Source organism: Camelus bactrianus, chromosome 5 (assembly GCF_048773025.1).
Source record: "Camelus bactrianus isolate YW-2024 breed Bactrian camel chromosome 5, ASM4877302v1, whole genome shotgun sequence".
In the NCBI taxonomy this organism is placed as follows: domain Eukaryota; kingdom Metazoa; phylum Chordata; class Mammalia; order Artiodactyla; family Camelidae; genus Camelus; species Camelus bactrianus.
The window spans coordinates 48,890,743-48,905,454 of record NC_133543.1 but is presented as its reverse complement, the minus strand read 5'-3'; the positions used below and the strand labels follow the sequence as shown (position 1 = coordinate 48,905,454).

The window sequence follows — 14,712 nt, the reverse complement described above, 5'->3', positions numbered from 1 at the left end:
TGAGTAAGTTTGAGATTCTAGGCATCAAGGCACTTTGGTAGCTGGGCAGAGTTTACCAAACACTTCTTACATCTTAATATTTGGGAGGAATCATTTCTTACCTGGTCATTTTTCTTTGCTCAAAGCCTGTAGCTATCCATACATGGATCTCCTTAGTTGCTATAAAAGTCATATTCTTAGGATGTTGAATTATTTATAACATTTTAAAGGGAATCTTATGGATCTGCCCACCTCATTTTCTAACTTAAAAAGCTAGTAAGAAGAAGTGACTTTACCCACAGTTATAAAGCCAGTCAAGGCAGAATCTCGACAAGAGCCTCAGTCTTGTTATTCGTAGGTCTACCTCCCTTCCCCTTTGTCCCTTTTAGGGATAAAACACACATGTCTATTGTGGTTAATACCCAGTTTGTCTCCACTGGGGTACTGAGCCAGTTTCTGAAGAATTTACATCCCCTGTGATATCCAGAGAAGGTTTATGATGTTGCAGTATCCGGCTGTCCTTTATAATTAGTGATGTGGTCTATAAGCTATTTGGTTACTGAAATAAGACCATTTTAAACATCCATATGTAAACTTACTCTGTTGCCTACCCCATAAACTCTTCCTAAAAGGCATGAAATTTTGTGCCTTTAAACTGTTACCTAAAGACCATTTGATGGTAACATTCTAATATTCCTAACTATCACTGGGGGTTTTTTTCTGACGTTATAGTCATAACTACATAAGGAAAAAAATACCCTTTTTTCTGTGGTTTACATGGTATAGTATTCAGGAACTTGAGGCTAACTCATAGGTTGTAATAAAAAATACATAAGCTAGTCTGTTTACATCATTTAGCACAGTATTTGAGTTGGTAAGCCCTAAAAAAAAAGTTAGCTATTGTATTTATTATTGAATTCATCATCATTATTATCTTCTAAAAGTTCATATTTAAAATTATGGACTTTGAAAGTTTGTCCTTCTTTATAAGACATTTTCCATGATAGATCTCAAAGTGTGTCATCTTGAGTACTTTCATACCTACTTGACTATGTACTGGGCTTGAGAAGTAATGAAAATTCAAGATCTATAGGAAATTTGTTAGATAATTTAGAGATAGTATTAGGCTGTTGCCAACTGTGAAACCTTGTGTCTAGCTGGAGTCTTTCTCTCAAGTGGCTTGAGATTTAAATGTTCCTAGTTATGACTTGTTGGTTTTGTTTTTCAATTTGGAACACTAAAAAAGTACAGATTTTCTTTATTTATCTAAGGTGTTTCTACTGCCCTTCCATGCTAACCTCCCTGCTCTAATTCCCCTAGTCTTTAGCTCCCGCTTGAATTCCCAATTTTTTAACTGCTTATTGTCTCCTTTGTAACTTTCTTATATTTTCATGCCTGAGATATCTTTGAAATAACTATTATTTTTGATGAACCTTGCCCAAAGAGGCAAATCTTGATTACTCAGTAGAAAGTAATGCCCGATTCACATGTAAGTTATTTAAGTTTTAAGCACTACTTTGGACTATAGTAAAGAATGCAGCTCTGGAGATAGAATCCTTGCCTTAGTTCCTAGTTTGATATTTACTAACTCTATGATTTTGAGCAATTTACAAAAACCTGGTTTTTTTCTGGTTTACTTATGTGCAAAATAGAATTATGATAAATATTAAATGATTTAGGTAAATAATTAGACAAGTGCCTACTGGAAAGTAAATGCCGCATTAACATTTATCATGGGTATGAAATTGAGTGGTCATGTATACACAGTAAGTAACTGTTTGCTACAGGTTAAATTTTAGTGTGTAAAGACTCACTTAGGGAGCTTGTTACAAATGCCTGTTCTGGGCCACACCCTCCAGAATCTCTCTGCCTTAGTCTGGATGCAGCCTCAGAATCCCTACCAGCAAGGTTCCAGTGGCCACTATAATGAACTGACTTGGTATAGGAAGTGAACCTAAATCCACCCCTGGCTCATTTTGATGCAGGTTTCTGATAAGTCATGTTCTTTATTCAGGGCCTGGGGATATTTCCGCCTTTTGCCGGTTTAAGAATCTGCATTTTGAACAGGCAGGAAGAACATCTTTGACCTTTGACACCTTTGCCATCCAAACAAACAAAAAAATCCCACCCTCTCTTTAGGACCTAGCGTCCTTTGTTCCCATTGTATTTTATAGAGACTTTCTGTCCTCTTTCTAGTATCAGCTCTCAGATAGGCAGGTTTTCTTGATCTGATAGTTAAATACACACTCCAGAATAAAGTCAAAATATTTTGTAATAAAACACTTTACCAGAAAATGACCAAAGAGATGAGTTTGATAAGGTGTTGAGTAAAATATCTTAAACAGTTTTGAGGCAATAATGGGCAGTAGAACATCAGCCTTTCTCTGAAGATAGAGTCTGTCTCGGAATCGAGAATGATACACTGTCCTCTCCAGGGGACGCATGAGGATAAGACCCCCGACGCTGCTTCTCAGGATGCAGACTCTGAACTGATGGCCCCTCTCAGAATCAGCCTCCTTCTGGGGCGCAGTGCCGCCCTGAAGCACTGGGCCAACATTAACACACTGCAGATCTTCACCATTAGCAATGAAGCGCTTCATTATTATGTGCCTCAAATGAAGTGTGAAATGCATCCATTCATTCAATAAATATTTATTGAGCTCTACTGTGCCTCAGGCACTGTGCTAACAATTGTTGAGAGAAAAAGAAGTTTTTTCACCGAGCTGCAGTAATTTAGTGCGATTGACATCTGGCTTCACTAAATGCTTAAGAAGTGTAGTTCTTTTTTTTTTTTTTTTTTGTTTAAATCGTGCCAAATTCAAAATTGAAAGCTCTAAAAAACTAAATAAATAACGTTTAAATGGAGAGCTCTCAGAGGGTTAAAGAGATGTTCCCTTTGTTTTCAGTTTTTAAAAATTATTTCCTTCTTTGCTGTAAAGTTAAAAAATAGAGACAATGTACAGAATTACAACACTGATTTTGAAAGTTTGTAAATTTCAAGGGAAAACATTAAATTTATCCAGTTTACTTCTCCAGATATTTAAAAACATAACAGCCTCATGTGATTTTGAAGTAGTGTAAATTCTAATAGTTTTCAGAGAAGCTGCTCGCTGTGAAACTAATACCCCAGATCTTCTTTACTGATCTTTTGACAGGTGTATGGATGATCAAGCCTGGCTTAAGTGAATTTCCCCATCTTGTGTACTCAGCAGAGTGGAAAACATCCTGGGTAGAATTTTCCTCACAGAAAGATCCCCCATTCATTCCTCCTCCAGCCAGATGGGGATAACTTAGCTTTACTCAGTAGTTCCTTCGTGTTTTGAAACGTCTCAAAGTTGTGATGGAGCTAGCAGAGGTCCTTGGAGAAGGGAGATCAAGAAACCTTCATTCTTCACATAATCACACTCCCTACCTCCAAGAGAGTATCAGTTAAAACATAGCAAACACAATTATGCAAAATTTATGTTCCTAAAGGAAGCAAAGTCCACACAAAGCCCTCATTCGCTTTGATTATTATGGGAGAAAAAAATTGCAAAGGAATACATCTGAGTACATTTTCTGTAAACTGTAGCTGTTCGTTTTTTTCAACTCACATTTCCTAAGCGCCTGCTCATTGGCTTTTGCTGGCTGGACACCGGGAAGTCATCATCATTGTACTCATTTCTACAGCAGTTGTTGGCTCACAGTTTTCTTGGTCTCTGGCATTGTGTTAAGTGAGTAAGAGTAAAGCAAGTTTCCTGCCTTTGAGGAGAAACACATATAGAAACCAGAAATTATAATTAAACATACAACAAGAATTAAAACAGATACTTAGACAGTATGTTGAGGCACAATAGGGATACTGTGACTCATCTTGAAAAGAAATTGGTGATGGCCTTTGAAGTGGGTTTTACGGTAAAAAGAGAATCCATGGTGGGGGAAGGGCGGGAAAGGAGGAGGAAGGGCGGGAGGGAGAGAGGCAGCTTTCAGGTAGAGGTGAAGGGCGCAGAAAGTGTGGAAGCACAGGTGAGGATGCCTGCTGGGAAGGAGTAGGTTACAGTTGTACGTTGGAGCCAGATAGCGAATGGCTTCATCTACCATGACAAGAGTTTGAAATGGGTTTCTTTTTATTTAACAGAAAGAAGAAACTTTGTCTTGTTCTGTTATACTTTGTTGTTAGCAAACTTGTCCTTTTAGAGAAAGCTTGGTTGGGGGTGTAATAAGGCCCAGCAGGGGAGGAAGGTGAGGGGATGGAAGGCTATTGCAATCATTCAGAGGAGAGTCGATGAGGCCTCAAGCTAAGGGAGTGATGGTGGCATGCGGAATAACGGTAAGGCACTTGCAAGTTAAAATAGAAGGGCTCAGGGTCTAGATATGTGAGTTGTGAGCTGTTTCAAAGAATATAGTCTTTTCCTGTGACTGCCACAAACTTGGGGCTTTATGCAACAGAACTGTATTCTCTGACAGTTCTAGAGGCTAGAAGTCTGAATGGAGGTGTCGGCAAGGCCATGCGCTCTCTGCAGGCTCCAGGGAGGATCCTCCCTTGCTTTCTCCCAGCATCTGGTGGTCCTTCATCCTTGGCCTTCCGTGTCTAGCAGCTGCATCACTCCGATCTCTGCTTCTATTGTCACATGGAGTTCTCTCTATTTGTCTCTGTCTTTTCCTCTTATAAGGACACTAACTATATTGGATTACAGCCCACCCTAATGACCTCATCTTAACTTGACCACATCTGCAAAGATCCTGTTTCCACCTTAAGTCATATTCAAGGGTGCCAGGGATTAGGACTTCAACATATCTTTTGGAAAGATACAGATTGACTCATAATAAAAAGTTTTGGCATAGAAAACTAGATAGGTATTGATGCTATTAAAAATACACACAGGGAGAAGAAAACTTAGGGGGAAGAGACAGCTTAATTGGGGGACATCTTAATTGTGAGCTACTTGTAGGATGGCTAAGTGATGGTGAACAGTGGATAGTTGGGAGTTTTAAGAAGATAAATCAGTTGTAGACAGGTTGGAATTTTGTATGTTACGTTAACCATGGGATTATTCAGGGAGCCAGTCTGAGGTCAGGTTCCCTGGGAAACCAATTCTGGGTAGTGTTCTAGAAACAATACCTAACATTGGTGAGAAGTGAGGGAAGCAAGATGATTGAGCAGAAGGAGAAGCTGGCATGCTCTGCAGCTGCAACAGGGGCCTCAGCTGATCCTACAGGCATCTCTGGCACTGGAATGACCCTTCGGAGTAGTTCCAAATTAAAGCAAGGGCGCAGGATTTTGTGAACTCCACACCAGTCAGTCATTGGATACAGGCTCTCCCATCGCTCTTCCAGGATCAGGGTGTCACCTTGGGTAAGGCAGCTCTCTTCTGCACTATAATGTCCAGGGAGGACCTCAGTTGTGAGTCTTTAATTGCCAAGACTCTTAGTAGGTGGAGGAATGAGTGGCTTATCTGAAAGGGAGATGCAGGCAGTGCATCCCAGCATCCACTGCACTCCAGGGACCATAGAAAGTAAGAGGACAAGTGATCAACTCAACACTTGAGAAGTGGACATAAAAGAAGAAGGCACCAAAGAGACCAAGGGAAAAATGTATACATTAGCCACTTTCATACACACCATATAATTTTCTTCCTTATAACAACTTGGGAAAGTGGATAGTATTAATCTATATTTACAGGTGACTAAGATGCTAAAAGATTAAGAAATGATGCTAGTTAGTTCCTGATATTTCTGGGAGTCTTTTAAAATTTGAACTCTAAGCTTTAACCACCATAATACATATCACAGAAAGGAAAGAGAGTGAGTAGGAATAGAATTATTTTCTGTTCTATCCCTGCAATGTTGCAATTCAGGATGAGATTTTCTGTTATAATGGTATTGTGCATTTGCTGATTCATGTTCAGCTTCTGATCCTCCTTAATGCTAATTTATTAGGCTATAGTCTACCTCAGTAGTATAACAGAGAGCAGAACAAAGCACATTCCAGAATAATAAAGCAGTCCACTGAGGATGCACTGAGCAAGGGATTATATGAGGGATGATATTAGGTTGAAGGCACATGAAAGTAGGTGGCCCCTAAGCTAGACTATAAAGGATGGAGATCATTTCATTGTGTGAATGTAGTGGAGAAGGAAATCTCAGGCAGAGGAACAAACATTCATATTGTTCATCTGATTCATTTGTTAGTTTATTTATCCACCCATTCATCTATTCAGTATTCAGTTTTTGAAAGCCATCATCTTTGGAGAAATTTAAATGTCCTTACTTGTTATAAAATGCATTCCTTTTATTGATTTGATAAAAAGTTGTTTAAATATTTTCAGTTATCAAGGTTAAATATTTTATATGTTTTTATTATGTGGTGGTTTTAATTACATTGTTATCAGATCTGTCTCTCCTTAGATTTTTTTTTATAGTTTTTTTCCACGGACAGGCAGTTGAAGGCAGTTTAGATTTCTTCTCATTATTGCATTTTAGAAAATATAATCATCTTTTCCAGAAATTCATTTGATTTGGCAAGATTTAGGGATTAGTTACAATTATGCCTTTGGGAGAAGCTGACATTCGATCATATCTTTTATGCATAGGTTCTTACAAAACCAAAACAAAGCACCCCTATAGAACTTTACTTAGATCATTTCTTTTTGCATATTGGTTCCAAACTATTTGAAATTTTTTCGCCTTTATTAGATTTTCTCATGTGTCTAAAAGCAATGAAATTTTGGTCTCACATTTTTTAAATCAATGTTTCTTAGTCTTTATATTTTGATAAATTGAAAACATCCCTTTCCTGTAATGCTGTTTAATATGTCAAAATTAAAAGTCAATCAAGAAATGCTAATTTTAGAATATGCTTCAAAAACTACATACTTTTACTCTCCCCTACTTCAGTATTGAGAATAATTTATTTAAAAATGTTTGAGCAGACTGAATGAAAACAATTGCCTTTGCACATTACAGTATTTAAATTCATCCCTTACATAACAGAATTTTATAATTATTTGTCCATTTTTTAAAATTTGTTGAATGATATTTAATCTTATTACTGTGTTTCAAATATATTGCTTTGCATTGAGCTTATAACATGTGTTGTCAAATATAACTAATTTCTATTTACAGGTATGTGACTTTAAACATTTTAAATTAGTTGATTAAACTGTTCCATCGTGCTGCATTTACAACTTCGGTACCTAACGTTCTTACTTCTCACAGGGGTAAAAACAAACTGGATCCATCAAGGATGCAGCTCTGTGCTTTTAACCAAGCAGAGACATGTGTGACCACTTTTACCCAGGTTACCTGAAAAAAAAAAAAAATCATACATATGTATATGATATTTTTTTCAGTGTCATGCATGCTGTTCAGCTACAAAATCTTTCTGCCTGACCCATTGCCCCATTGCAAGAAAGTGGAAACATACACAGTTGTTCCATAGATGATTTGACATTATAGCATGTCACTGGGGCAATGCCATCATTTTGTGTTATTCTTTTGATGACTTCCTTGATCTATCTCTCCATGTTGTTAGGTGATTTTGAGTGCATGGTCTATAGATTTTTATTGGATCGATTATAAAAGTAAGATATAGTATATAACAGAAGCCACTGAAGCAGCATTTAATTATAAGACCTCTATCAACTTCCCCTCCTAATTTAAGCTACACAGTGTTGATCCTTGAAGAACAGAAATTTGAACTGAGTCAGTCCACTTCTACGGGGATTTTTTTCAATAGTAAAAATTACAGGACTATACAATACATGGTTGGTTGCATCCATGGATGTGGAACAGAGGATACTGAGGAACAGCAGATGTGGAGGGCTGACTATAAGTTATAACTACATTTTAGATTTCACAGAGGATCATGCTGCCATGACGTTCAAGGGTCAACTGTATATAGATACATGTCATATTAAATTGTTACATTTATTGTGATAAGAGTAGAGTTTTAATGTTCTCACCATAAAAACAACAATGGTAATTATGTGAGGTGAAGATTGTGGTAACATTATTGTGGTAAACATTTCACAATATATACATGTATCTAATCATCACATTGTAGTTCTCAGACTTATATAACATTCTATGTCAATTATATCTCAGTAAAGCTGGGAAAAAATAAAAATTGTCATATTCAAATTCAGTAAATTAAAACTCAAATAATTTTTGTGAGAGAAATATTTCAGGCATAAACATAAAAATCTCATAACAAGAAAGGACCATTTTAGTGCTAGTTTTGAATTCACAGATAAGGAAATTGAGACTCATGATTTCTGAGTACACATCTAGAAAGTTGGGGACAGAGCCAAAGTACCCAGCTTCTAGGCCAAATTTTGAGGGTATTTTGAAATGATTTTAAGTATGGTAACTAGAGCTTTATTTCTTTAATTAATTCAGTAATTAACCTTTGATTTTTATTTAATCATATATAAAATGTGTCAATTAAGAATTTCCTAGGCCCTGCCACTGAATGAATGCATTATAAGTGCCTGAAATGATTCATTTGATTCCAGAAGCAATATTACATACTGATGAGAATAAGTTTATGATTATGTAAGTTGGCCCTCTGTATCCATGGGTTCCAACACATGTGCAGATTCAATCCACCAGAGATAAAAAATGGGGAAAAAATTTTATAGAAAGTTCCAAAAAGCAAAACATGAATTTGCTGCACACCAGCAACTGTTGATGTAGCATTTACACTGTATTTGGTATTATAAGTAATCTAGAGATGATTTAAAATAAATGGAAAGATGGGAGGGTGTGCATAAATTATATGCAAATCCTATGCCTTTTATGTAAGGGACTCTGTCAAGCATTTGCAGATGCTGGTATCTGCTGGGCCCTGGTACCAACCCCCCAGGATACCGAGGGAGGATTGCATGTATCTCATGAGGAGGTAGACATACAGAAGATAAGAGGTTTAAATGGAACATATTATGAAGTGAACACTAAATATGTCAATAAAACATGAAACACTTTGCATAAAATTAGAAACAGATTAATATGGGTTGCCGTTTCTAGAATCTCTAACAAGTATAAAAGAAAATACGCTACTCAGATATAATATCTTGTTGTAGTTTTAGTATAGCTTGTCGAGTGACTGATCTCTAATAGTTCCTTGGAAGGAAAAAAAAAATCCATGATAAGAATCTTGCCTTTTTTAATATAATACTGTTCATATTTTGAATTTCTCTGTCTTTGTTGGGAAGTTTGTATTATTGTTTTCCATTTCCAATGATGAAATCCAAACTTCATCCTGAAATTGATACACTCTAGGAATAATAATGCTAAGAGTTTCAAATTTTAAAAAAAAATTATTTTTCTAGTTTACCTGAAGTTATCTTAAAAGTGCTGCTAATTAAAAGACATTTTTTCTATTTCAAATTGATGGTGACTTAGAGGCAATATTCTCTTAGAAAACAATTTTATTACAGAATGTAACAAATTCCCTTCCCCTAAGAGTGATAAGAATAGAGTTTTAATGTTCAATTTTGAGAAAACTGTTTCCAGAAATATATGTGTTTGTGCACATTTAATTCCTAAATTATTATTACTATTTTTTTTTTTTTACCAAACTACTGTTAGAAAACATGAGATGCATATTAAGGAATTGTCATTCTCCTGATAAACAAAAACTGGATATCAGTTGAAAAGAATGATTTGAAATACAATATTTTTCTTTGGCACAAGCTGTCTACTTAAAGATTAGGAAAAATATATTTTACCTGTACCAAATTTTATTTTACATTGTGTTTGCAATATTAGAAATCCAGGTATTTATTAATCAAGATGTACAGGTAGTTTGGTTTTTGTGTGTCATTTCTTTCTTACTATAAATAATATTTAATGGTCTTGAGTCTTAGAGTATACGCTTTTACCCCACATTTTGCTGTCGTGTTTCCCTGTATTCCAATCCTTATTTACCCACTTGTTGCAATTTTCTAGCAGGCTTCAGTGGTAGAACTGTTTGTTTGTTCCTAAAAATTTTTTAAGATATTCTTTCTGATTTGACCCACTGTATTCCAGCTATTTGAATAACTATTCTCTGCAAATGGCGGTTCTTTGTTAGTGCACAGAGTCTTTAAATACGACGGTTGCTTTACATTGCTGTTGGCATGGTTGCGCTTTAGTGGTGAATGCCACTTGCCTTTCCATTACAAAGAAGTTGATGTAGGATCTGGCTGAGAAATTTATAACCAATCCAACCTTCTTATGTGGGCAAGCTTTGTTGTATTTTTTTTTAATGCAAAATCTTATCTTTTAGTCACGTAATTGTTGTGTTATTGGATAGAAAGTGCCATAGGTAGTAGTAGATTCTGTGAAAACTAAGAACTTTCAGTGAAATTATTTGCTTTATTTTGAATTTCCCCTGTGGTGGCTGAGATTTGACCTCATTATTTCTCCAACATCTAATTCTATAAGCCATTTGACTGTTAAGTGGATTTCCTGCTGAATGAGCAGCTGTTCCCAAAAAGCCTACGCAATTTCTCCAGTAGCAATAAACAAAACTCTAAAAAAGGAAAAACTGTTTTCTTGCCCTTTATTTGAAAAAATGCTGGAGTTTTAGTTGCCTATAATTATGTGAAAAAGGAGTTTATTGTAACTAGTAAATAAACTATTTCTGCTAACTTAAATGAAAATAAAATGGAAATCTAGCTAACAGAGAGGAAAAACTTGAATTTTCCACTGACTATTAATTCAGGGCATTCATTACTTTTCAAAAAGAATCTTGAGAGAGAGCAGAATTGCAGGGAGACCAGAAAAGGACTAGAGGGACTTTGAGGGGCTCAGAAGCTAAATCATGTAAAGAAACTAAATATTATTAGTCTCAAGATAAAAAACACAAATAGTAATATCATAGGTAATTTCCAATTTTAAAAAGCAGAAGAAGGTAGTGTTTGCAGTTCTCCAGAAGGCAAAAAAAAAAGGGTTCTAACAATTGCAAGGGAGAAGAAAGCATGTTTTGGTTTCAAATTTCAATTTATCCCATCATAGAATGGCAAACTTGGAAAACACTGGACTCTTATTAAACACACAAAGCATGGTAGCTATCTGTGGAATTCCTCTGTAAAGGTCCTTTGATCCTTTTTTCTAAACTTTACCATTCTACTCCTCATTGTAGATTCAGAACCCTCATTATAGAGATCAATTGTAAAATTAGTCAATAAAATTAAAATATGGGTGACATTGATTTGAATCAAACTTTAAATAAAAGTCTTTCTTGCTTATTGACATACAATGGAGCTTAACTTACCACTCATGACTTCCATAATTATTCTGCCCATGTATGCCCATCCCTTCCTTTTGGTTTGTTTCTCTCAACCTTCTTGCTATCCTGTGTGTTTCTTTATTTTGATGCTCAGGTGAAATAACTATTCTAGACTCTGATACTCAAAGAATATCTTTCTTTTGTTGTGTGAAGCAAACAGCCTTATAGTACATACTTTAAATGTGACATCTTTGGGATGTTTTCAACACCAACCATCCTCCTTGAATAAGGCTTTTGTTGAGTTTTGTGTTTTCTGCAGTGCTATATGTTGACAGTTTCTCTTTTTTTTTTTTTTGTTTTGTGTGCCAGATTATCAAGTTATTAGACAATCCTACTTCATACCACTTGAAATAAGAAATGACCAACTAGCATTAACCACCATCCATACTAGAATGAAATAGGCTTAGAAATGCAAATGTCTACTTTGGAAATTTCAGTAATAAACTTGTAAGTGACCAGCCTAGGGCAGTTTCTCCTATGACATCTATATTTAACAGAGTCTCTACTTATATGCAGTGTTGTAGAAAACGCACCTTCAAGGCAACCAGAAGGAGATCCATGAAGAATAATTAAGCTTTTAATTTGATCATATTTTTAATAGTGAAATAGCTGCATAAGTTTATAATCAAGATTAAGATGTTTCATAACTACTTCAGTGTTTTATGGATGCACATTGAAGAATATAGAAAGATATGTCAAAATAATACATATATATAGTATAATAACTACCGAAAGGAAATAGAATCAGGGAGAAAGTGGAGGGGACTTTTATTTTTCATCATATACTGTTGTACATTTGAAATTTTTGAATCAAGTATATAGATTTTATTTAAAGGAAAGAAAAAGAAAATTTAGGAAGTACCTATCGTCAATACCATGTTACGTAATAAAAAGGCAGGACATACTTCCTATTGCTAATACTAGTGAGTCTCCCTCTATGGTCCTATGTTTATGCTTATTTCTGTTAATATGTAGACTGGCAAAGACATAATAGACAAAAAGTAAATTTCATATTTAACTAAAAATAAAATCAACATGAAATTATAAAATGACCTATTTATAAAACCAAAAGGGAAATTATCATACTGAAGTACTTATTTCACTGCTTTTAGTATAGTGTAACTATTCTTCCATTTCCAAAATCAGAAGAAAGAAAACCAAACAGGAAATGACTGAGTTTATAGACATGAGAATAATCATATGAGTAATTATTTAAAATGACACAAATGATGGATATCTTCTCTGTACACTAAACAAGAATAAAAGAAGATTCAACAGTTAAATCCAGCAATGCCTGCAATGAGATTTAAAAGAACTTCCCTTCAGGAGAAAACTGTTGTTATAGATGTTAGTCTTTCTACCTTGTTAAAGAACCTTCTGCTTTAGTAAGTAGTAAACTTAAAAGGCTTAATAGATTAGAACTAAGCTGTCTATATTGCTAGGACATGCACATAAATATTTAATATTATACGCAGTACTGATACAGCTACTGTGTGAATACTTAATACATTCCCAGGAAAACATCGAATTCCTAAAAACATTCTAAATGTTGAATTTCTAAAAAACCACAGTAGTATGGGTTGTGATATAAATTATAGTTCATATTAAATATTTTCATCATTTCCATTCCAGTGAGGAATAATTTTGAATAACTGTCATTTATGATATAAAATTGAGCCAAACTCTAAATTTAATTGAGAAAAAATTGCTATAAAAGCTATAGGAAAAAATGGTTTCAATGACAAGATACAGTTCATAAAATTATCTTAATTTTTACTTATAAATTAACTTGGCATAAGTCTTCTTCATTAACTCTTTTAAAGAGTGAGAAAACCAAATATTGAATTTGAAGATGTTTTCATTAATATAGCCTATGTCAGAAGTCTGCAAATTTGAATCATTTTATTTAAAAGTTGTTACTAGATGAGAGAAAACCATTATAAAATATTTCCTAGTTGTCAATATTTTGGCTAATAGCTGAGAGGAGCTTTATATTATGTCAGATGTTCCACCTACCACTTTACCTCAAAGTCCAAGCCAGTAACTTTTTTTCAGGATGAAAGGACTTGGTCTCCTCTCCAACAGATCCCTGGTGCCTTGTCTTTCAACTCCCTCATTTACAGTTCACTTGCAGCTGAGAGGTCAAGAACTGAGGACATCAAATAAATGTAGTCTTTTAGATATGGTACTTAAAATTGTTTTTTGTGATAATTGGCACAATAGGGCATATTAGTAATTGTAGTTTCCCCATTGTCTCCTGGAGTAATGTATATTTTAAAACCCTAAGTCTTATAAAATATTCAGAATTATAAGTAATTTATATTTGCTTTTTTTAAAGTGATTTTGGATGAATTCAATCCATTTAAATAACCTGCTTTTTTATTTTTTATTTATTTATTTTTTTATAACCTGCTTTTTTAAATGAAATTTCACATTGATACTGTTCTTTCGTAATATTTTGAAACTCTCTGACCTGGAAGGAATAATACCTCTATGCCAATGTAGATTAGAAGTGTTCATTTAAAAGAGTGTTTGTAATTCTTTACTTCAGTTATAAAAATAACTTTGCTTACATCATTCCTTATGTACAATACTTTATTAATGCCTTTTTATCAATGTTGAATACTATCTGATAAGAAGAGCACTGAGACTTTAATGTGGTACCCATAAAGAACACTTTTAGCTTCCAAGTCATTCTCTAAAAGTTAATATTTTGAGTTGGGCCTATCGTCTTAATACAAGTCAATAGATTGAAGAATCAATTTAAGTGAAATGAGTATTTCCTCATTTTTAGCACTTGCATTTGTTTGAACTATTATTTAGAAAAACAAGTAAAGCTGTAATCTTAAGAGAAACATGTACTATAATAACTAGTAGTTTTCAATATTCACATGTCGTTTAGCAAATGAGAATGAAAATTGAACTCTTCCATTGATGTGCTGCTCTACCCCTTATAAAACAGTATTAGGAAAATTTGACAGTTTTGCTACAATTGCTGTATGTATTTTTTTCTAAAACTTTCTTTGTGTGTGTATGTCTGTAAACATCATGTTTGATCATAAAAGTTTGGGCGTGAAAAGCTTGTTCGTGTTATGATCAGTTGTATGATCATAACGACAGTGAATTCATTCTTCTCATGTGTTGGTCTACCATGTTGAATTTCATGGAATCTGTTTTTCAGAGTTTGCATGTGGTGCTCACTTTAGTAGCCACTATCTCTTGACATTATAAATAATACTTTATGATTTTTGTTACTATATACTGAAATTTCATGACTCAAATGGGTAGTGTTGGATGAGATAATTGCTATGGTCTTTGGCATTTTGATTCCAATACAGTACTCGACTTTTTTGGTTTGGATGAAAGGACTTCTATCTATATCATCCTGATACATATTCTTAAATCCAAGAGATAATAGAGATAATATGTTTGGATTTCAGTTTACACTGATTTTATTCTTTTTAAAATTTTAAGTATCA

The 14,712-nt window shown here is 34.5% G+C and overlaps 1 protein-coding gene across 1 annotated transcript in view; it reads left to right on the top strand.

Annotated features, from left to right (window-relative positions):
* Window positions 1-14,712, top strand: part of SCN9A (sodium voltage-gated channel alpha subunit 9) — a 124,467-nt gene that overhangs the window by 77,483 nt on the left and 32,272 nt on the right. The gene's annotated exons all lie outside the window — the stretch shown is intronic.